The following is a 24,837-nucleotide window of genomic DNA, read 5'->3' on the forward strand; positions in this document are numbered from 1 at the left end:
GGAGACCCACAGAAGGATAAACAGATTGAATTAACCTGGACCTTTCAGAGGGGAGTTCTCAGACACTGAGACATCAACCAAAGAATACAGATGGGCAGCAACATGGTGACAGTCATATTTGTAGCAGATGTGTAGCTCAGTCTCCATATTAGCTCCTGCAACTTGATTGGAGGCTCTCTCTAAAGCTGTAGCCTAACTGTGCTATTTGTCTGTTATCTCTCAATGGGAGAAGATGTATCTACTCTTGCTGAGATTTGATGTGCAATGGGTGGGTGATAGCCAGAGTGGTCCCCACCCTCTCAAAGAAGAAGAAGTATTTTGGGGGAGAGGATCTCTGGTGTGAGTCAGACAGGGGAGCAGTGTTTCAGATATAAATAAAATTTCAAAATGCATAAATTATACAAAAGTGTGCACAGTGAAGATATTAAAATTATTTTATTTGACTTAAATAGATAGATGATAGATAGATAGATAGATAGATTGATAGATAGATAGATAGATAGATAGATAGATAGATAGATAGATAGATAGATAGATGGATAGATGGATGGATAAATAAATATTAAAAAAAACTTAAATGAAGTTAGGCTTAGTTTGAAATTTGAAAGTCAGTCCCCCATATGTTCAAGTTCCCCATATATTGGAAAATAACACAACACCATCAAATGGATTTTTGTCATTTTATTTATTTTTGTTTTATAATTAGTATATTTGTTCCTCAATTTTTTGTCTAATTAACATACTTTTTAAAGAATAAGGAGACTGTTGAATTTTAAATGATGATTATTATAATCCTGGAATTTTCTCTAGGATGTAGATTGTCTGCTTCCTTCCAAAATTTAATGTAAGACTGTAATGTTTTCCAAGAAAACCTACTTTTCTATATTTTTATTACAAAACATTTTTCTAAAAGTTTTAAACAATAGACTCTCTTTTTTGTCAGGAAATAAATATTCATACCAACATGGAAAACATGAGCTTGAAAATACTCTTAGAATTCTACAATAATGTATATACAGAACCATAATAATCTATACAATGACATAATTTTACAATGGCATCAATAATAACATCTCTATCTATGATAGTATGTGAAATTTATGAATAAATTAAAGATTAGCTGATAGCCAATAATAAATATCAAAAAGAATTGAATTTTGTTCAAGGTATAGGAGTATATCTCCCTTCTTACATAGCAAATGGAAATTGTTGAAATTCATATCTCTGCCCTAATAAATAGAAAGAAGTAAAAAATTAAAACATTTTACATATACAGCAGAAATTTAATGTAAAAGATATTAGAGATAGGAGATAAAAATTAAATACGGAAAAATATATCAAAGTTAAGGAGAACACTAAGAATCAGGGAAAATAGAGAAGTGAAGTCCAGAACCTAGAAAAATGGAGTAATCCATACTGAAATGATTGTATTGGCTACTGATAGATTAGTGTTCTCCCAATCATCCTGATAGAATATTGCAAAGATGTTCTTTGTATCTTATCATGAATTCATGTATCTGGCCTCATTTTAATTCAGAGAAAGGCCAAAAAAAAAAATCTGGAAACAAATCAATAGAGCATACTGGGAAAATTGGAATTCAATGAAGCCAAATCTCTTGCATATAAAGTTATGCCTTCCATGTAAATTAAACTAATTAGCCTGAAAGAGTTAATGCACCCTTCAAAAAGCACTGTTCCTAATAGCAAAGAATAGTTTATGAACTGGTTGATTCTGGTTCATAAAATCTAAGAGCCCTATAGTTCTAATTTTTATAGCTTGGAATCACAAAGCATGAAAAATTTGCAAGACTCCTCAAACTTCACAACAGCAGTTAGTAGAACAGTACTCAAATCACTGTCCATTCTGTTACATCCTAAGGTTTTAAAGCTAAAAAAGCTAGTTGGATAACAACCATAAAATTTTAGTCATATGTTACCTTGGTATATAATATAAGGTCTGCAAATTTCAGTCTTAAAAATTGATTATCTTTTAAATGGTTAGTTTTGCTCCATTTGTTTTATCCACTTAATCATAATTTTTCAATATCGATAAAAGTAAAGTTTATTTATCTCAGTTTATAACATTTATGCTTATACAAAGAAATAAAAAGAAAATCAAATATCTCCAATTTTCTTAGCTGTTGAAGAAAATTAACTAAATTCTACATGATTTCTAATGTGTTCATGAAATCCATTTGAGATTATTAAAAGACAGCTAAATAATGTGGTAGAATATAATTATCCAATCACAAGCATGAATAAATTTAAAATACACATAAATTACCCATTTTTCATAATAAATCTGCACAAAGAAAAAGCTGTCTATACTGCAAGTGATCTTTGGAGATTAAATAGGCATAATTCAAAAGGATGATTTTAAGACTACATATGCTGCATTGAATTTTAACTTTCAATCAATAAACAAATTAAGGTTCATCTCTGCCTCAATTTTCATTACTATTTTCTAATTTTTTCCATAACATTTCTGAATACCATCAATATTGTTAAGAAGATAAAACAAATTGAGACCAAATGTATTTTCATCTGTCACTCTCGAAACTTGAATCCAGTAAAAAATGTTTTGATATAATTTTTTTCATAGTAATTATGAAGCATTGTATACCTATGCAAAAATATGTATATATATGTATATATATATATATATATATATATATATATATATATATATATATATATATATATATATGTGTGTGTGTGTGTGTGTGTGTGTATGTGTGTGTGTGTGTGTGTATGTGTGTGTTCCTCTTTATCCACAACCTCGCCAGGATCTGCTGTCATCTGAGTTTTGGATCTTGGCCAATCTGACTGGTGTGAGGTGGAATCTCAGGGTTGTTTGGATTTGCATTTCCCTGATGGCTAAGGATGTCAGACACTTCCTTAGATGTTTCTCAGCAATTCGATATTCCTCAATTGAAAATGTTTTGTTTAGCTCTGTACACCATTTTTTAATAGGACTGTGTGATTCTCTGGTGTCTAGCTTTTTGAGTTCTTTGTATACCTTGGATATTAGTCCTCTATCTGATGTGGAGTTGGTAAAGATCTTTTCTCATTCTGTTGGCTGCCTTTCCGTTTTCTTGACAATGTCTTTAGACTTAAAGAAACTTTGCAATCTCATTAAGTCCCATTTGTTAATCTTTGATCTTAGAGCTTGAACAATTGGTGTTTTGTTCAGGAAATTTTCTCCTGTGTCTATGTGTTTTAAGGTTTTCCCTACTTTCTCATCTAATAGTTTCAGTGTATCTGGTTTAATGTGGAGATCTTTGATCCACTTACACTTGAGCTTTGTACAAGGAGATAAGAAAGGGTCTATTTTCATGCTTTTTCATGCTTAGTGCCAGATGGACCAGCACCATTTGTTGAATAGGCTATCCTTTTTCCATTTAATGTTTACAGCTCCTTTGTCCAAAATCTATTCCTTTGATCCACGTGCCTATTTCTGTACCAGTACCATGCGGTTTTCAGCACAATTGCCTTGTAATATAGCTTGAGGTCACAGATAGTGATTTCCGCAGATGTTTTCTTGTTGTTGAGGATGGATTTCACTATTCTAGGTCTTTTGTTATTCCATATGAAATTTCACATTGATCTTCCCAACTCAATTAAAATCTGGGTTGGAATTTTGATGGGCATTGCATTGAATCTGAAAATTGCTTTTGGTAGAATGACCATTTTTAAAATGTTGACCCTTCCAATCTATGAACATGAGAGAACTTTCTATTTTCTGAGATCTTCCTCGATTTCCCTCTTTAGAGGTTTAAAGTTCTTGTCATACAGGTCCTTCACTTGCTTAGTTAGAGTCACACCAAGGTATTTGTTCACAAACTTTTTGTGACTATTTTGAAGGGTATCTTTTCCCTAATTTCTTTCTCCACATGTTTCTCCTTTGAGTATAGGAAGGCTACTGATTTGTTTGAGTTATTTTTGTATTCAACCACTTTCCTGATCTTGTTTATCAGCTGTATGAGTTTTCTGGTGGAATTTGTAAGGTCACTTAAGTACACTATCATGTCCTCTGCAAAGAGTGATGTTTTACTTCTTCCTTTCCTATTTGTATCCCCTTGATCTCCTTTTGCTATCTAATTTTTCCAGCCAGGAACTATGTTGAATAGGTAGGGGGAGAGTGGGCAGTCTTATTGAGTTCCTGATTTTAGTGGGATTGATTCACGTTTTCCACCATTAAGTTTGATGTTGGCTGTTGGTTTGTTGTATATTGCTTTTATTATGTTTAGGTATGGACCTTGGATTCCTGTTCTTTCCAGGACTTTTATCATGAAGGGGTGTTGAATAGTGTCAAATGCTTTCTCAGCATCTAGTGAGATGGCCATGTGTGTTTGTTCTTTGAGTTTGTTTATATGGTGGATTACATTGATGGATTTCCTTATATTAAAACCTCTCTGCATCCCAGGGATGAAGCCTACTTGTTCATGGTGAATGATCATTTTGATGTGTTCCTGGATTCGGTTTGCAAGGATTTTGTTGAGTATTTTGCATCAATCTTCATAAGTGGACTGGTCTGAAGTACTCTTTCCTTGTAGGGTCTTTGTGTGGTTTAGGAACAAGAGTTATTGTGTCCTCAAAAACTGAGTTAGGTAGTATTCCATCTGATTCTATCTTCTGAAATTGTTTGGAGAGTATTGGTGTTATGTACGCAATAAATGTCTGATAAAATTCTGCACTGAACCCTTCTGGACTTGTGCTTTTTTTGGTTGGGAGGGTTTTGATGACTTCTTCTATTTCTTTAGGTGTTATGGGATTATTTAGATGGTTTACCTAGTCCTATTTTAACTTTAGGATTTTGTATCTGTCTAGGAATTCATCCATTTCCTCCACATTTTACAATGTTGTAGAGTATAGGCTTTTGTTTTAGGAACTGATGATTTCTTGAATTTCCTCAGTTTCAGTTGTAATGTCTCCACTTTCCTTTCTGACTTTGTTAATTTGTATACTCTCTCTTTGCCCTCTAGTTAGGCTAGCTAGGGGTTTATCAATCTTGTTGATTTTTCAAAGAACCAGCTGTAGGTTTCTTGATTCTTTCAATGGTTGTTTTTGTTTGTATTTGGTCTATTTCTGCCTAAGTTTGATTATTTCTAGCAGTCTACACCTCTTGTGTATATCTGCTTCCTTTTGTTCTAGAGCTTTTATCTGTGCTGTCAAGTTGCTGATGTATGCTCTCTCCGGTTTTTATTTTTTGGAAGCGCTCAGGGTTATGAGTTTTCCTCTCAGTACTGCTTTCATTGCATCCCATAAGTTTGGGTATGTTGTGTTTTCGTTTTCATTGAATTGTAGAAAATCTTTAATTTCTTTCTCTATTTCTTCTTTGACCTTGCTATCGTTTAACAGAGTATTGTTTAGTTTCCATGTGTATGTGGGCTTTTTGTTGTCTTTGTTGTTGTTAAAGACCAGCCTTAGACCATGGTGATCTGAGAGGATGCATGGGAGTTTTTCAATCTTCTTATATCGACTGAGGCTTGTTCTTTGTCTGATTATGTTGTCAATTTTCGAGAAGGTGCCATGGGGTGCTGAGAAGAAGGTATATTCTTTTACTTTAGGATGATATGTTCTGTAGGTATCTATTAATTCCAGTTGATTCATAGTCTCTGCTAGTTTTATACTGTCCTTGTTCAGTTTCTGTTTTAATAATCTGTCCATTGGTGAGAGTGGGGTATTAAAGAATCCCACTATTATTGTGTGGGGTGAAATGTATTCTTTGAGCTTTAGTAGGGTTTCTTTTATAAATGTGGGTTCTTTTGTATTTGGAGCATATATGTTAAGGATTGAGAGTTCCTCTTGACAGATTTCCCCTGTGATGAGTAAAAATGTCCTTCTTTATCTTTTTTGATAACTTTTGGTTGAAAATTTACTTTGTTTAATATTTGAATAGCCACACCAGCTTGCTTCTTGGGGTTGTTTGCTTGGAAGTTTTTTTCCCAACCTTTTACTCTGAGATAGTGTCTGTATTTGTCTCTTAGATGAGTATCCTGTATGCAGCAATATGCTGGATTCTGCTTATGTATCTAGTGTGATAGCCTATGTCTCTTTATTGTGGAATTGAGACCATTTATGTTAATAGATATCAAGATATAGTGCTTCCTGTTTCCTGCTATTATTGCTTTTGTACATTGAGTTGTGCCTGTGACTCTTTCTTCTTTTGGTTTTTTTGCTTAGGAGTTTCCTTGTTTTTACTAGGATGTAGTTCCCCTCATTGTATTTTGTTTTCCACCTATAATTCGTTGTAGTGCTGGGTTTGTGGTCAGATATTTTGTAAATTTAGATTTGTCTAGAAATATCTTCCTCTCTTCATTTATGGTGATTGATAGTTTTGCTGGGTATAGCTGCTTGGGCTGGCACTTGTGCTCTCTTAGGGTGTGCATGATATCTGTCCAGGCTCTTCTAGCTTTCATAGTCTCTGTTGAGAAATCGGGTGTGAGTCTGATTGGTCTGCCTTTATATGTTATCTGACCTTTTACTTTTACTGCTTGTAGTATTCTTTCTTTGCTTTGGCCGCTTGGTGTTTTGACTATTATGTTTTGGGAGGAATTTCTTTTCTGGTCCAATCTATTTGGAATTCTGAAGGCTTCTTTATGTTCGTGGTCATTTTATTCTTATGAGCAGGGCAGTTTTCTTCTACGATTTTGTTGAAGATATTTACTGTGATTCTTAGTTGATATTCTTATCCCTCTTCTTTTCCTATTATCCTTATGTTTTGTCTTCTCACTGTGTTTGGTTCTCCTGCACATTTTGTGTTAAGAGCTTTTTGTTTTTTGCATCTTCTCTGGCTGTTTTGTCTATGTTTCTAGTGTTGTCTTCAGCCCCCGAGATTCTCTCTTCCATCTCTTGTAGTCTATTGGAATTGCTTGCATCTGTAACTCCTGATTTCTTTTTTAGGTGTTCTACCTCTAGGGTTATCTCTTTTAGTGTTTTCTTTATTGTGTCTTTTTCCATTGTAAATTCCTTCTTCCATTCCTTCTTCTCTTTGGTTCTTTGAGTTCTTTGAGTGATTTTCTTGTTTCCTCTTTAAAAGCATCTGATTCTTTTTGCTTTTCCTCTTGTTTTTGTTTAAGGATCTCTATCATCGTCTTGAGGTTATTTTAGGTTTCTGTCTTCTTTTTCTGGAGTGTTTGGCATTCTGCTGTTTGGGAGAGCTGTGATGGGAGAGCTGGATACTTTTGTTACCAGGTTGTCTTGGTTTCCTTGGGATATGCTCTTTTGCTTTCCTCTTGCCATCTTGTTTTCAGTGATATGTTTTTGCCTTTTTCCTGTACCTGGTCTGTGTCCCTGGATCTCCACTGGTCCAGGTGTAGGATGGTCTGAGCCCTGTTCTTCGCCCCAAAGCTGCCAGGTGGGAACAGGTGTCCCAATGCTGCATTCCAGGTCCCTGGATTAGGCAGGGCAGGGGCGGGCTTTCCATGTGCATTCAGCATAGATCTCTCTGCTCCCTGGCTGCTCAGATCACCTTCTCACCAGGCCTTAATCTTGTGAAGTGCTGGTCCAGTTGGCAGATGGGCTGAGCCCTGTTCTGTGCCGCAAGCTGCTGGGTGGAAACAGAGTTCCCAATGCTGGGTTTATGGTCCCTGGATCAGGCAGGGCAGCGGCATGCTTTCTCTGTGCACTCGGGCGAGATCTCTCTGCCTCCTGGCTGCTTGGGTCTCCTAATCACTAGGCCTTAACTTTTGTGAACTGCTGGTCCAGTTGGCAGATGTGCTGAGCCTTGTTCTGAGCCCCAAAGCTTCCAGGTGTGAATAGAGCACTAAATCTTTCTTATACTGGATTTTTTATACTGGAGGATTTTGTTATGGGATTTAGTTGTAGTCTAATAACTTATAGAAAACTATATCATAGCCTACCTTGGAAATTTAGAATAAAACTTGAAAGATTTTCTTTTCAAATGTAGCAGGTTATATTTTATTTATATGCTATTTCAACTTAAAATACCTTTGTCTATAGGGCACTTGTTTATTTAAAATTATATAGATGCATGTATAAATTTTGGGTTACTTGAATAATTTAACCACAGAACAAATGAATTCATGTGCTTTTATGCTCACATTCAGATTTATTAATAATCGTTAAAGTACATTGCCAAGAAAATTTACAAGGAAGTTTCTGTCTTTTTATTATAGACAGATTTAGGATGAAAGTCTTCAGTTAAATGTATTCAAGCATGTAATTTCATTTTCTTTATTATTTTAGAATTTTGTATTCAAATTCATGGGGAAAGGGATATGGTCATATTATTGCTGAAAACTTATACTTGTGCATATTTAGAAAACGTTTTTGTGTGTGTTCAAATATATCATCAAAAGCAATACTCATTCATTAATTCATAATTTTAATAAACACTGGAGCAATAACATGAATAGACAAAATATATAACCTCAACTTATACTTTACTAGTTGTTTTTAGTTAAAGATCAACACGGGCAGCCCTTTTAAAATTAAATGGCTTTCAAAATGAAGCCCTAAGTCATAAATCACACAAAGACTGGAAATGATAACGTGCTCTAAGAATACAAAGAGGATCAGAGATACTGAGGAGAGCATAAACCAAACCCACTGTGATGCATTTGAGAAACTGTCAAATAGCAAGTATTGGAGAGTTACTCTCACAGCAGATAATCTGTTCCTCTGGTTCTTGTACTGTTTGTTTTTCATCTAAACAACTTTATTTTAAAAACAGAGGTAAATGTACAAATTTTTAAAAGCATTTTTGCATTAAACTTAATGAATATATTTTTATCAATACTTGATTTTCTTAAAGGTTTGATAGTATGCATTGGAATCTTACTGGTTACAATAAGCATAAAGTAAATGTAAACCAAACTGTAACATGGTCGTTGTACTCTCTATGTCTCTTCTCCCTTGTTTCCTGAATGTTCATTGATTTTCGCATTGTCCAGTGGTCTCTGCTGCAAAAAGAAGCTTCTCTTTTGAGAGGTGCAGTTCAATGATCTCCGGGATTGGTGATACCTAAATAGAAAAATAATTCTTACACTCTAAAAGACTAGAACTTTGGCTAGACTATACAGCTGTGTTAACATTATGCTTTGAGGTCACTTATAAGTTAAGACTGATGCCCTACTCTCTACTCAACCTACTGTTTGCTTAACCTGCCTTTAAGGGAATAAAATTATTTTCTTTGGATATTCCTTGTAATCAGCTTTTATAGCCTATGCTAATCCCTAGTTGTAATCATAAATTAGGAGCTCTTCCTTGATTCTGACCCAGAGTGCAATATTTGTGTGCCAGAATAATCACTTGGTTGAAAGCAGCAAATTGGATTAAAACAGCCTTTTATTATATATATTTGTAGTAAATATTGAAAGAAACATTCAGATATTGCTTATTGTATTATTTGGTTATCAGGGTCAGCTGGAGTTTGGAAGAAACAATAAAGTTCCATCCCTTGTAAAACTGTGTTCAGTATTTCTGTAACATATCTCTCATTCCTTTCTCATTTGATGCTTTCAGTGCTATAAAAAGCTCTAGAACAAAGACATATTCACAAGCACACACACACACACAAATACACACACATATACACACATCACAAGAAAGACACAGAGACAGAGAGATGTGGATGAATGTTATGGTGATAAATGATTGGACAGTGGAGAGGTAGGTGGAAAACAGGTAGAAAATAGAAGAGGAACAGAGGTTGGGGGAAGAAATGAAGATGGAGCTAGAGAAAGATGATCTGGATCCAAGTGGATTAATTGGAATTAGGTAAATATGAATATTTTTAAAAGATTCTGTATATCTTTTATCTCATATAGAAGGGCAGGTTTTTTTATTTGTCCATTGCATATAGTCTTCTTGTATAGAGGGTTTGAGGATTGAGAATTTTATATATAAATCTACCATGAAAAGCTACCAATATTTGAATTCATGTTTGTGCTGCATTATTTTGGAAAGAAACACGCTATGGTGGTCGTATCCACCTGAGACAGAAGCAACAGGGCTGGCAGAGTGAACGCCCAGGAAAGGAGATCTCCTGGAGACTGCAGCTTGAGTACCTAGTGACAGAGTCTGTGAGTTCTGCTCCACACTAGAGCGACATCCTTGAAGTGACACTGCGGGGGCTGTTAAAAGGATAAGTTGTCATTTTTAATATTTACAGCAACAGAGAGAGACAGGGACAGAGACTACTTTTCTTAATGCAGCACTGGTGGATTTTAGATACTCTGCAGTTATTTATATATTTGACAGTGTGGGTATATCAAGCACTGCATAAGTGACACCAGTAATGATAGTAACATACTAGGGAGAATCATCTAAGGTCCCCGCCCTATATAAGGAACTATATATAATCACTAGAAAGTAGATCTTCACAAGGAAGAGCCTCCACCTCAGTTACTTATCTAACATCATTTAGTCAGCCTGAAAATTATATACATACAAGTATTTTAGACAGACTGCATATTCCTGCTATGTGTTTGGAATAGAAATCAATTAATAGGGTAAGGGATCTATGGAAAATCTGTAATGGGGGAAATGAAATGGGGATAATGATGTGATGATGTTTTACTTCCCATGAAATGTAAGTTACTTCTGTACAAATACTTAATAGTGGATAGGTTTGTATATCAATCCAGGACATAATTAAGAAATAATCACAGAAATAAGGATCTATTGGCATTGCTAGTAATTAAAATTTCAAACACAATAACGACTCTTAATATTAAAAAAAAACAACTTCATAAGTCAATACCTCCCAAATAGAATTGCCTATAGATTTATGAATGAATCACATTTTAAAGGAAAAAGAAGCTCCTACAGAAAATGACCTCTAGGTAAAAGTGCCGCTGAATGAAAAAAACTGGGGTAAGTTTGGAGTCTTTGTGGACAGTCTGTAAGGAGTTTAATATCCTCTAAGTGACCTTCTTTAAACTCTATGTTTACTAGTCATACCCAGGCATGCATGTAGAAAGAAACTTGAGAAATACCCTGATAGCTTCAGCCTTCACTGAGCCCTATTTTCTAAATTTAATTCGTGATTTTATAATGACCATCCATTAATATTCTCTCATTGTTCTTGTAAAGGTAAATAAACCCACTGTTGGTTTGTTAGATTTTTTTTATACAACAGTATATTCATCTTTCACAAAATATTTGCAATCAGAATATGTCATTCACTTCATACAAGATGAATATGTTGAAGCTCTACATGCCAAAAGTAACTGACATTGAATTAAAATACTAGACTCATCTTACTCTGTTACAACAAAGATGCATCTGACACTGAAACTCATGATTGTAACATATAACTCTAAATGAAAATAAACACATAGTTACAGGAAGGGAGAGAGCTCTCCATTTTGCTATCTTTCCATCACATTGCTTAAGGCCTATTAACAAACTGGAAAGTATGTCAAATTCTTTTCTCATTAAATGATGAGTACTACTCGACAAAGTGTGTTGATATATTACTGGTTACAACTAAAGGGAGAGAAAGACAAAAAATAAAAAGAGGCAGTTAAACAATGGCGTTACTACAACATTAAAATTCTATTTGCAATGTATTGAGTTATAATTTTGTGTTTCTATCACTCAAAAATGGATTTAGTTATTATAAATAGAGCTGCTATGAACACTGTGGTGCATGTACCTTTGTTGTATATTGGATTGTCTCTGGGGTATATGCCCAGAAGTAGAATAGCTGGGTATTCAAGTAGTACTATGTCCAATTTTCTGAGGTATCACCAGACTGATTTCCAGAGTGGTAGTATCAGTTTACAACCCCACCAGCAGTGGAGAAATGTTCCTCTTTCTCCTCATTCTCGCCAGCATCTGCTGTCATCTGAGTTTTGGATCTTGGCCAATCTGACTGGTGTGAGGTGGAATCTCAGGGTTGTTTTGATTTGCATTTCCCTGATGGCTAAGGATGTCGAGCAGGAAAGAACCCAGATGTCATTCAGTAGATTAATGGATAAAAAAATTGTGGTACATTTACACAATGGAATACTATTCAGCCACCAGAAACAATGACTTAACCAAATTCTTAAGAAAATGGCTGCATCTAGAGAATATCATCCTGAGTGAGATAACCCAGTCACAAAAGAACAGATATAATATGCAGTCGCTGATAGTAGGATGCTAACCCCAGAGGCTCGCACTGCCCCAGAAACAACTCACAGACTGTGTGAAGTCCAAGAAAAAAACAAAACAAAACAACAACTACAAAAAAAAAAGTCATGCTCAATCCTTACACACCAAGAACACATTGACAAATTCCGGGTTACACCCTGTATTACATGTACTTTTTTCTCATTGTAAAAAAAAAAAAAAAAAGAAAAAAAAGAAAAAGAAAAAGAAAGGAAAAAAAATGAATGTAGAAATCTGGTTAATACTGCTTTGCGTATGACCACGCATTTTCATACATTGCAGAAATGAAAAATGGAATGAGGATATTTTATGATGCCAAATAGTTTTGTGCTGCAATTTGCAGAAAATGAAACAAAGCAGTAAATGAAACAATTTGAAGAGCAGTTTTAGTCATGTTAGCATCTGATGACTTGTAGTTTTTAAAATGCACAAATTTGGCACAGGACAGGCTCAGTATAGAAGGAGGATGAAGTTTGCATGCTTTATAATACATCAAAGCAATTCTGATAGGATGTTCAAATAGTAAAAAAAAAGCCAGAACTTTTATTATTATTATTATTATTATTATTATTACTATTACTATTATTTACAAAATATTCAAAGAAATTATGAGAAGAGATTATAAAGTAATAACTTATGTGATGAATGGTTTTAACATAAATTCAAAATATTCAAATACCTAAAATATATGAAATATGATTCTCTGAGTATTTGATCTGTTTCACCATTTCTGTGTATAAAATCAAATAAAATTGCATTGTTTTATGTTCTTTAAGAAAAATAAATAAATAAAAATAAAAACTGCAAAAAATGGATTTAGTGAGAAAAATGTGGTTTTATTTTTAAATTATTTTTCCAGAGTGGATGTACCAGTTTGAAATCCCATCAGCTATGAATGAATATTCCCCTTTCTCTATATCCTCACCAGCATCTGCCCTCATCTGGAAATCAGTCTGGTGGTTCCTCAGAAAAGTTCTACCTGAGGACCCAACTATAACACTCCTGGGCATATACCCAAAAGATGCTCTAACTTATTACATGAACACAGGATCCACTATGTTGATAGCTGCTTTATTTGTAATAGCTATAAGTTGGAAAGAACCCAGATGTCCCTCAAAAGAGAAATGGATAAAAAAAATGTAGTACATTTACACACTGGAGTACTTCTCAGGCACTAAAAAGAAATGACTTCATGAAATTTCCAGGAAACTAGAGACTATCATCCTGAGGGAGGTAACCCAGCCACAAAAGAACACATATGGTATACACTCACTGATAAGTGGATATTAGACAAAAAGAAACTCATAATACCCATGATACAACTCACAGACCATATAAAACTCAAGAATGAAGAAAATCACACCAAAGTGTGGATCATACAGTGCTACTTAGTAGGGGGAAGAGGATAATCTCAGGGAAGTACAGAAAGAGAGGGATCTTGGAAGGAGAAAGGAGGTGGAGGGAAAAGTTGGGTAGTTTAGATATAAGGGAAAATGGGGTAAAGAACAGAGTGTCAAGAATTTGAAAATAGGGGTATAGCAGTAGGGGAGGGGGAACTGGGCATAGCCACTATTAAATCAGAGATGTTAGGGACCCAAGAGATTCCCAGGACCCAACAGGGAGGACTTTAGGCAAACTACCAACAAAGGGGAGATAGAACTTGTAGAGAGCATATCCAATGGATAGGCATGGTCCCCAGTTGAGGGATGGGGCCACCCATCCACCTCACAACTATTACTTCAGAATTGTTCCTGTCAAAAATAAAATGCAGGGAGAAAGAGTAGAGCAGAAACTGAAGAAATGGTCATCCGTAGACTTTCCCAGCTAGGGATCTATTCCATCTTCTGATAACAAACCCAGACACTATTGCTGATACAAAATGTGCTTACAGAGAGGAGCCCGGTATAGCTGTCCTTTGAGCGGCTCTGCTGGAGCTGGATCAGTACAGATACAGATGTACACAGCCAAACATTTGGCTGAGTGTGGAGAACCCAAAGAGTTAAGTTAGGGAAAGAACTGTAGGGCCTAAGGGGGTTTGCATACTCATAGGAAGAACAGTATCAACAACCAGGCTCCTCAAAGCTCCCAGACACTAAACCACCAACCAAAGAGTACACAGGGGGTACCCGTGGCTTCAGCTGCATATGTAGCACATGACTGCTTTATCTGACATTCATTGGGAGGTGAGTCCCTTGATTCAGTGGAAGCTTGATGACCCAGGATAGGGTAATGCTAGACCACTGAGGCAGGAGTGGGTGGCCAGGTGGGGAGAACCCTCATAGAGGCAGGGGCAGAGAGGAGCAAATGTGTGGGCTAGAGGAAGGGAAAGCTATATAGGATATAACATTTAAAATGTACATAATTAAAATAACCAATAAATAAGAAATTTAGTATGTTTAAGATAACATTCTAGGAACTTTGTGTATATACAGTCTAAGGCAAATAAATAAATAAATAAATAAATAAATAAATAAATAAGCACGCGAGCTTAAAAATGAATGACTTTTATCATTAGTCTGAAATAAGAGGTTCATAATTTTAATGTTTGATATTTGTAATGTCAGAAATGACTCAAAAGCAAAGCATTCCTGGATACTTTTAGTATCTATCTTTTTTTTTTTTTTTTTTTTGGTATTTTTATTGTGGCATAGACAGAAACACTCAAAGTCTCTGTTTAAATTAGAGATTTTGAAGTGATCTGTTTTGTTTAGGTTGAAATGCAGTGTCAATAATTAATGAAAATAATCTATTTTCCTACACTTAGCAATATACTGTCCATCTAAACAGAAAATGTGTATTTTTTCACACATTCAACATTGTTTATAACCCAACCAGGCTGTCTTAATTAAGTCTGTATTGCTGTGAAGAGACACCAAAAGGTAAAACATTAGATCAGGGCTGGATTACAGCTCCAAATGTTTAGTCTATTATTGTGACTTCTACAAACCTGCATGGCAGTCCAGAGGCAGACATGGTGTTGGAGAGAGAGCTGAGAGTTCTACATCTTTACCCAGGAGGTAGAAGTAAATGCCACTCTAGACCTGGCTTGTGCTTCTGAGATCTCCAAACCTGCCCCTCCCAAAGAGACAGACTTCCTCCAACAAATCCATATCCACACCAACAATGCCAGATCTTCAAATTATGCACCTCACTATGGTCCTTTGGGGACCAATTTTAACAAACCAACACAGAGACTAACAGAAAATGTACCAATCAAGTGTAGTTCCATGAAAATTCTCAACTACTCACTCTTCACCCAGACAGAGCACCTGTTACATACCCCCTGGTACAAATAAATTTATAAATTTATGGAATAATGACAAATTCTTTGGCAACAAATGTATGAAGAAAAAATATCAATGAAAATTGTTTAAAAATCTTTGAGACAATGCAAAATGAAATCTTAATATATAAAAACAAACAAACCAAACTACCAGATACTCTAAGAATAATGTTTGTTGCAATAAATGTATACAACCAAAGAGGGAGAATTTAGAGATAACATAATTAATGTTAAAACCTAAGAAGTTAATAGCTAAGCAAAACCTGAAATATAAATTAGTAGGAGCAGGTGAGTAAAGGAGAAAGGCTTAATTAGGAAAATCAATTGAAGGGTAAAGTCAAGAAGGACATGGGAAGAGGAAAAATTAAAAATAAGCATGGTAGAAATATCTATCCCTTTAGAGGATACATGTATATATGTATATACATTTAAGTGCATATAATTGGAGTGGTCAGATACAGGAAATTATCTTAATCCCAAAACACACAGGTTTTCAAATCAAAAGTAAAGCGAGTACCTGGTGTGAAAGACCTTCCCTAGATTTCTTGGTCAGAAGTGTCCGAGGGACTCCTAAAGTAATAAAATTTATTGCCATGACTCTTGCTTGACCACCAGACTTGATGACAAAGACCACATTGTTGTATATACCAGATATGTAATTCATAAGGAATAGAAAAAAAAAACTATTCTTGTGTCCTGGAAGCTTCCTTCCTGATGACCACTCTCATGAAACTTGAAGTTACATTGCAGGCTTATAGAAATTCTTGTCAATAGTCTTACCTAGCTTTGTACTCTGTGATCTCCAATAATGACTATCCAGTAAGGATATAATCATTTATACTTTACAAATAGATTTAATAATAATACAGAAACATGTATTTAATATTACAAACCTGTCTAAAAATCTTGGTAGGGGAGTTTATTGGTGCCAAGATGAAACTTCTACTACTAGTTAGTTAAATTGACACTACCAACCAAAGTCCTATATGTCTACCTATAAAGAAATACATAATAATATATAAACTGAATAATGCTGAAATAACTTTTCTACAAAGAGAAGAGAATGAATGAATGAATATATGAATATAGTGATTTCTACATCTCTCATTGTCCCTCTGTCTTTGTCTCTCTGTCACAGACACACACACACACACACAGACACACACACACACACACACAGAGAGAGAGAGAGAGAGAGAGAGAGAGAGAGAGAGAGAGAGAGAGAGAGAGAGAGAGAGAGAGAGAGAGAGAGAGAGAGAGAGAGAGAGAGAGAGAGAGAGAGAGAGAGAGAGAGAGAGAGAGAGAGAGAGAGAGAGAGAGAGAGAGACAGACCTACAGATACAGAGACATAAATGGAGAGAGAAAGAAAAGGACCAAGAAGAAACAGAGATAGAAAGGATTTAGAAATGGTTTTCTGATCACTTTAATGGCTGATTTCTTTATTGCTCTATGTCCTGAATCCAACATATGTTGTATGCTCATCAATAGTGTCTTATGATTTAATTGGATTAGGTATCCAATGAAAATAATAATAACTTATGTTGGTTTACAGAACTTCAAGATTGTGAAAAACTAAATAGTAAGTGTCTCCCACTCTTTAAAATGTAGTTCTACTTTAATAACTTCTGTTTTCCACCCATTCAGCATCCCTCCATTAATGTGCATTCATTTGTAATTATTTCATTAATTTCCAATGTAATGTGTTTGATAAAGACTTTTTAATATATTATCAGCCTTGATTAGTCCCCTTTATTTTATCCCTGCCCTTATCATCCTAGGTCTGCCTTTGGACTTTAAACTTCCAGTATCACAACACCCATTTTTTATTTTTCTATCATGTGTAGTATGCTCTCCCTTTATGAAAAATCGGTCTACTTGAGTGTTTTGATGTATTCTTTATGTTTTATCATTGTTAGTTATTCTGGATTTTTCCCCCATTTCTCTTTTCTCATGCCACACTCAGTATAGACCATTGCACTGAATTCTTACAGTTCTTTATTTTCATGGCAGTAACGGGTGTGTGCGTGTGTGTGTGTGTGTGTGTGTGTGTGTGTGTGTGTTTGTGTGTGTGTATTTGTGTGTGTGTGTGTGTGTTTGTGTGTGTGTGTGTGTGTGTTTCCCCTGAATCTCTGTTTTCTAATGGTTTTAGAGAGTGGGCTCAGCTGGCTGTTGGTAATATGAATTGTTGGATTTGCTCTCTAGATTTTTTTCTGTTATTGAGTGTGAAGTACTGGCTTAGGATTTATTTCATTCTATAAAAGTGTATTGGATAATCCTTCAACTCAGGATGAACTCCTGAGCTTTTGCCAATGTTCATGGCAGTTTGATATTTATATCCTTTCCTTGCCAACATGTAACTAGAATCTGTTCTTTGCTGTTCAGTCAATTCACAGGAAAAAATTGCCTTTGATACTTGTCCCCAGTTGTGTTCATTTTTATATTACTGTTTTTCTCATAAGAAACTCTTTCTATTGCTATATGTGTAGAAGAATCCCTGCTAATTCTTTACTTGTTGTCTTAAAGAATGTAAGATTCTCACTCAGTTAGCACTGCAAATAGTAGTTTCTGTTCTCCTGACAGTAGTTTGGATGCCAGATATACTCAATCCCACAGGCTATTTGAAATCAGACCCAATGCTGGCTGCCGACAATGGTCAGAAACACTGGTCCCCATGCTTTCAGTGGAATGAATAAAAGATCTTGATGGATGCTATGCATTGGATTAAGACCAGAATTATTGAATATTCAGTGTGGCTAAATTCTCCTCATCAGAGTCAATATTATAATACAATGTCCAACCCGGAAAAAAAAAAAAAAAAAAACCTCTTCCAAGTTCCCTTTTCAGTTCAAAGAATATTAATTTGAAAAAGATTTTATGTTACATGTACAATGAGTTTTGATCATATCAATATTTATCTACTTTTACATGTAGTGTATCAGCCATGTTCAAGAGACACATTTGGCATTCATATTTTTGAAGTACTCTAAAATCTCTTTAATTAGAAGACCTACCCATTGAGAAGGAAAACTACACACTTCTACTAAGAATACACAGAGAATAGTGAATGGAGTAAACACATGGGTTTAAAAATTAATCATGACTTGCATGAAGACTGAAGTCAAAGTGGTGCTGTGCAACCGTGATTTGACTTTACAAAGTGGAGGTTTGGACAGTGTACAGAGAAGCACACATGAGAAGAAGGAAAAACACTGATATAAGACTTTGTGACTATTGGCAATTTTCTTAACATGGGTCAAGAAATGTCCTGACGCCTGAAAACCCGCTATCTATGATGTTCCTCCATGATTTGTGAAGTAACAAATGGAAACATATATTCCTGGATGAAACTATAAAGAGCCTTCTTCTCCTCCCAGAATAACATGTGCACAAATTTTATTGATATTTTTTATAATGATGCATTTTTTACTTACCCATTTGTCCTGAGAAGCCCTTGATAATTGGTAACTTGATGTGTAACACATGAGAAAAGATACTTATAATTCATTCTAAAAATCCAATGACCCATATATGGGATGATCTGAATAGATTTGTATCTTCTATAAAAATGAAGTAATAAATCTGTCTTAATTTTATTTCATAAGTATCATACACCAGATTCCAGAAGTGTTGTCCATTACATGATAACTATATAATGACTTCCTGGAATGTTGTCTAACACCCAGGAAAAGTAAAAGAGGAAAAATTCAACACAAACAACAGAAAACTCCAAAAGCCCAGATGATAGCTGCTTGAATTTTTCTTCTTTGTATCCCTTGTCAATGACTTAGTTGCATGGGTTGTAAGCTTACAAGACAGAAGATTTAATCACATAGCATTTCTGTATTTCTCGGATTACAAGAAAACATCAAAAATTAAGTGGCATATCAGAGTTCTTTCTGCTGCCTGTAATTGGAAGATTATAATATTGCCTTCTCAATTCTTTTTTCTCAATACTTTTATTCTTCTTTTTTTTTTGTTTTTTTTTTTTAACGATTTTATTTTTCAAAACAAAGATAGATGTAAAGATTTTAAACACTTTTTGCTTAAAATTATACATATTTGTCAGTACTGTTTTTTCAGACATTAAAATAAATTTTACATAAAACCATGTGAATATGTTTTTTAGTCGGTACTTGATTTTTTTCAAGGGCTTGACAGTATACATTGAAAACGTACTAGTTGCAATAAGCGTAAAGTACATGCAGAACAAAACGCAACGTGGAAATAGTCAAAGTCTTCTTGTTTTGTGAATATATGTATAGTTTTTGTTTTCTTTATTTCTTGGACTTCATACAGTCTGTGAGTTGTTTCTAGGGGAGTGCAAGCCTCTGGGGTTAGCATCCCACTATCAGTGACTGCATATTATGTCTGTTCTTTTGTGACTGGGTTATCTCACTCAGGATTATCGTCTCTAGATGCAGCCATTTTCTTAAGAATTTGGTTAAGTCATTGTTTCTGGTGGCTGAGTAGTATTCCATTGTGTATATGTACCACAATTTTTGTATCCATTCGTCTTCTGAAGGACATCTGGGTTCCTTCCAGCTTCTGTCTATTATAAATAGAGCCGCTATGAACATTGTGGTGCATATATCTCTGTTGTGTATTAAAGTGTCTCTGGGGTATATGCCCAGAAGTGGAATAGCTGGGTCTTCAGGTAGTACTATATCCAATTTTCTGAGGTATCGCCAGACCGATTTCCAGAGTGGTTGTATTAGCTTGCAACCCCACCAACAGTGGAGAAGTGTTCCTATTTCTCCGCAGCCTCGCCAGCATCTGCTGTCATCTCAGTTTTGGATCTTGGCCAATCTGACTGGAGTGAGGTGGAATCTTAGGGTTGTTTTGATTTGCATTTCCCTGATGGCTAAGGATGTCGAGCACTTCCTCAGATGTTTTTCGGCCATTCAGAGTTCCTCAACTGAGAAAGATTTGTTTAGCTCTGTACCCCATTTTTTAATAGGGTTATTTGATTCTCTGGTGTCTAGCTTTTTGAGTTCCTTGTACACCTTAGATATTAGGCCTCTATCTGATGTGGTGTTGGTAAAGATCTTTTCCCATTCTGTTGGTTGCCGTTTTGTTTTCTTGACAATGTCCTTAGCCTTACAGAAACTTTGCAATCTCATTAAGTCCCATTTGTTAATCTTTGACCTTAGAGCTTGAGCCATTGGTGTTTTGTTCAGGAAATTTTCTCCTGTGCCTATGTGTTCTAAGGTTTTCCCTACTTTCTCATCTAATAATTCCAGTGTATCAGGTTTAATGTGGAGATCTTTAATCCACTTACACTTGAGCTTTGTACAAGGAGATAAGAACGGGTCTATTTTCATTCTTTTGCATGTTGAGTGCCAGTTGGACCAGCACCATTTGTTGAATAGGCTGTCCTTTTTCCATTGAATGTTTACTGCTCCTTTGTCAAAAATCAGGTGACCATATACATGAGGGCTCATTTCTGGATCTTCTATTCTATTCCATTGATCTACTTGCCTATTTCTGTACCAGTACCATGCAGTTTTCAGCACAATTGCCTTGTAATATAGCTTGAGGTCAGGGATAGTGATTCCCGCTGATGTTTTTTTGTTGTTGAGGATGGATTTCGCTATTCTAGGTCTTTTGTTATTCCAGATGAAATTGCACATTGATCTTTCCAATTCCATGAAGAACTGGGTTGGAATTTTGATGGGGATTGCATTGAATCTGTAGATTGCTTTTGGTAGGATGGCCATTTTTAAGATGTTGATCTTTCCAATCCATGAGCATGGGAGATCTTTCCATTTTCTGAGATCCTCCTCAATTTCTTTCTTTAGAGGTTTGAAGTTCTTGTCATACAGGTCCTTCACTTCCTTAGTTAGAGTCACACCAAGGTATTTCATAGTTTTTGTAACTATTGTGAAGGGTACCTTTTCCCTAATTTCTTTCTCCACATGCTTGTCCTTTGAGTATAGGAAGGCTACTGATTTGTTTGAGTTAATTTTGTATCCGGCCACTTTGCTGAACTTGTTTATCAGCTGTAGGAGTTCTCTGGTGGAATTTTTGGGGTCACTCAAGTACACTATCATGTCATCGGCAAAGAGTGATGTTTTTATCTCTTCCTTTCCGATTTGTATCCCCTTGATCTCCTTTTGCTGTCTAATTGCTCCAGCCAGGACTTCCAGTACTATGTTGAATAGGTAGGGAGAGAGTGGGCAGCCTTGTCGAGTCCCTGATTTTAGTGGGATTGCTTCATGTTTCTCGCCATTAAGTTTGATGTTGGCTGTTGGTTTGCTGTATATTGCTTTTATTATGTTTAAATATGGGCCTTGGATTCCTGTTCTTTCCAGGACTTTTAACATGAAGGGGTGTTGGATTTTGTCGAATGCTTTCTCAGCGTCTAGTGAGATGACCATGTGATTTTGGTCTTTAAGTTTGTTTATATGGTGGATTACATTGATGGATTTCCTTATGTTAAACCATCCCTGCATCCCAGGGATGAAGCCTACTTGGTCATGATGAATGATGGTTTTGATGTGTTCTTGGATTCGGTTTGCAAGGATTTTGTTGAGTATTTTTGCATCAATGTTCATAAGTGAGATTGGTCTGAAGTTCTCTTTCCTTGTAGGGTCTTTGTGTGGCTTAGGTACGAAGGTTACTGTTGCCTCAAAAAATGAGTTGGGTAATATTCCATCTGATTCTATCTTTTAGAATAGCTTGGTGAATATTGGTGTTATATCCCCAATAAATGTCTGATAAAATTCTGCACTGAACCTGTCTGGATCTGGGCTTTTTTTGGTTGGGAGGCTTTTGATGACTTCTTCTATTTCTTTAGGTGTTATAGGGTTATTTAGATGGTTTACTTGGTCCTGGTTCAACTTTGGTACCTTGTATCTGTCTAGGAATTTGTCCATTTCCTTCAGATTTTCCAATTTTGTGGAGTATAAGTTTTTGTAGTAGGATCTGATGATTTCTTGAATTTTCTTAGTTTCAGTTGTTATGTCACCACTTTCCTTTCTGATTTTGTTAATTTGGATACTCTCTCTTTGCCCTTTAGTTAGTCTGGCTAGGGGTTTATCAATCTTGTTGATTTTCTCAAAGAACCAACTCTTTGTTTTGTTGATTTTTTCAATAGTTTTTTTTGTTTCTATTTGGTCTATTTCTGCCCTAATTTTGATTATTTCTTGCCGTCTACTCTTTTTGGGTAAATCTGCTTCCTTTTGTTCTAGGGCTTTTAGCTGTGCTGTCAGGTTGCTGATGTGAGCTCTCTCCAGTTTCTTCTTGGAAGCACTTAGGGCAATGAGTTTTCCTCTCAATACTGCTTTCATTGCATCCCATAGGTTTGGGTATGTTGTGTTTTCGTTTTCGTTGAATTCTAGAAAATCCTTAATTTCTTTCTTTATTTCTTCTTTGACCCTGCTATCCTTTAGCAGAGTGTTGTTTAGTTTCCATGTGTATGTGGGCATTTTGTTGTCTTTGTTGTTGTTAAAGACCAGCCGTAGACCATGGTGATCTGAGAGGATGCATGGAAGTATTTCAATCTTCTTATATCGATGAAGGCTCGTTCTGTGTCCAATTATGTGGTCAATTTTCGAGAAGGTGCCATGGGGTGGTGAGAAGAAGGTGTATTCTTTTACTTTAGGATAGTATGTTCTGTATATATCTATTAATTCTAGTTGGTTCAAAGTCTCTGCTAGTTTTGCAGTGTCCTTGTTCAGTTTTTGTTTCCCTGATCTGTCCATTGGTGAGAGTGGGGTGTTAAAGTCTCCCACTATTATTGTGTGGGGTGAAATGTATTTTTTGAGCTTTAGTAGAGTTTCTTTTATGAATGTGGGTGATTTTTTATTTGGAGCATATATGTTAAGGATTGAGAGTTCCTCCTGACAGATTTCCCCGGTAATGAGTAAAAAGTGTCCTTCTTTATCTTCTTTGATAATTTTTGGTTGGAAATTTACTTTATTCGATATTAGAATAGCCACTCCAGCTTGCTTCTTGGAGCTGTTTGCTTGGAAGTTTTTTTCCCACCCTTTTACTGTGAGATAGTGTCTGTCTCTGTCTCTGAGATGAGTTTCCTGTATGCAGCAAAAGGCTGGATTTTTTTTATGTATCCAGTCTGATAGTCTGTGTCTCTTTATTGGGGAGTTGAGCCCATTTATGTTAATAGATATCAAGGAATAATTGTTTCTGTATCCTGCCATTTTTGCTTTTTTGGGTTGAGTTGTGTCCGTGTTTTTTTTCTTCTTTTAGTTTTCTTGTTTAGGAGTTTTCTTGTTTTTACTAGGCTGTATTTTCCCTCCTTGTATTGGGTTTTCCACCTGTAATTCGTTGTAGTGCTGGGTTTGTGGTCATATATTGTGTGAATTTTGATTTGTCTTGAAATATCTTTGTCTCTCCATCGATGGTAATTGATAGTTTTGCTGGGTATAGCAGCTTGGGCTGGCACTTGTGCTCTCTTAAGGAGTGCATGATGTCTGTCCAGGCTCTTCTAGCTTTCATAGTCTCTGTTGAGAAATAGGGTGTGAGTCTGATTGGTCTGCCTTTATAAGTTACCTGACCTTTTTCCCTTACTGCTTTTAGTATTCTTTCTTTACTTTGGGCACTTGATGTTTTTACTATTATGTGTCGGGAGGTATTTCTTTTCTGGTCCAACCTATTTGGAGTTCTGAAGGCTTCTTTTATGCTCGTGGTCATCTCATTTTTGAGGGTAGGGAAGTTTTCTTCTATGATTTTGTTGAAGATATTTACTGTGCCTCTTAGTTGATACTCTTCTCCCTCTTCTATTCCTATTATCCTTAGGTTCGGTCTTCTCATTGTGTCTTGTATTTCCTGGACATTTTGGGTTAGGAGCTTTTTGTTTTTTGCATCTTCTCTGGCTGTTTTGTCTATGTCTGCAATGTTGTCTTCTGCCCCCGAGATTCTCTCCTCGATCTCTTGTAATCTGTTGGAAATGCTTGCTTCTGTGATTCCTGATTTCTTTTTTTGGTGTTCTGACTCTAGGGTTATCTCTTTTAGCGCTTTTTTTATTGTGTCAATTTCTGTTTTAATTTCCCTCTTCCATTCCTTTATTTCCTTGGTTCTGTTTTCGTCTCGTTCTTTGAGTTCTTTGAGTGTTTTTCTTGTTTCTTCTTTAAAAGCTTCTGAATCTTTTTGCTTTTCCTCCCTTTCTTGTTTAAGTAACTCTATCAGCGTCTTGAGGCATGTTTTCAGGTCTGTGTCTTCTTTCTCTGGAGTGTTTGGAATTCCTATGTTTGCTACTATAGGAGAGCTGGGTTCTGGTGTTGCTAGATTGTCTTGGTTTCCTTGGGATATACTCTTTCTCTTTCCTCTTGCCATTTTGTTGTCAGTGATATGTTCTTGCCTTTCCCTTGTATCTGGTCTGTGTCCCTGGTACACTTTCCGTGTGCACTCCTCAGAGATCTCTCTACTCTCCAGCAGCCCAGGTTCCGGGTGGCAGCTGGGCCAGGCTCTGC

Source organism: Micromys minutus, assembly GCF_963924665.1.
Source record: "Micromys minutus genome assembly, chromosome: 20".
NCBI classification, from domain to species: domain Eukaryota; kingdom Metazoa; phylum Chordata; class Mammalia; order Rodentia; family Muridae; genus Micromys; species Micromys minutus.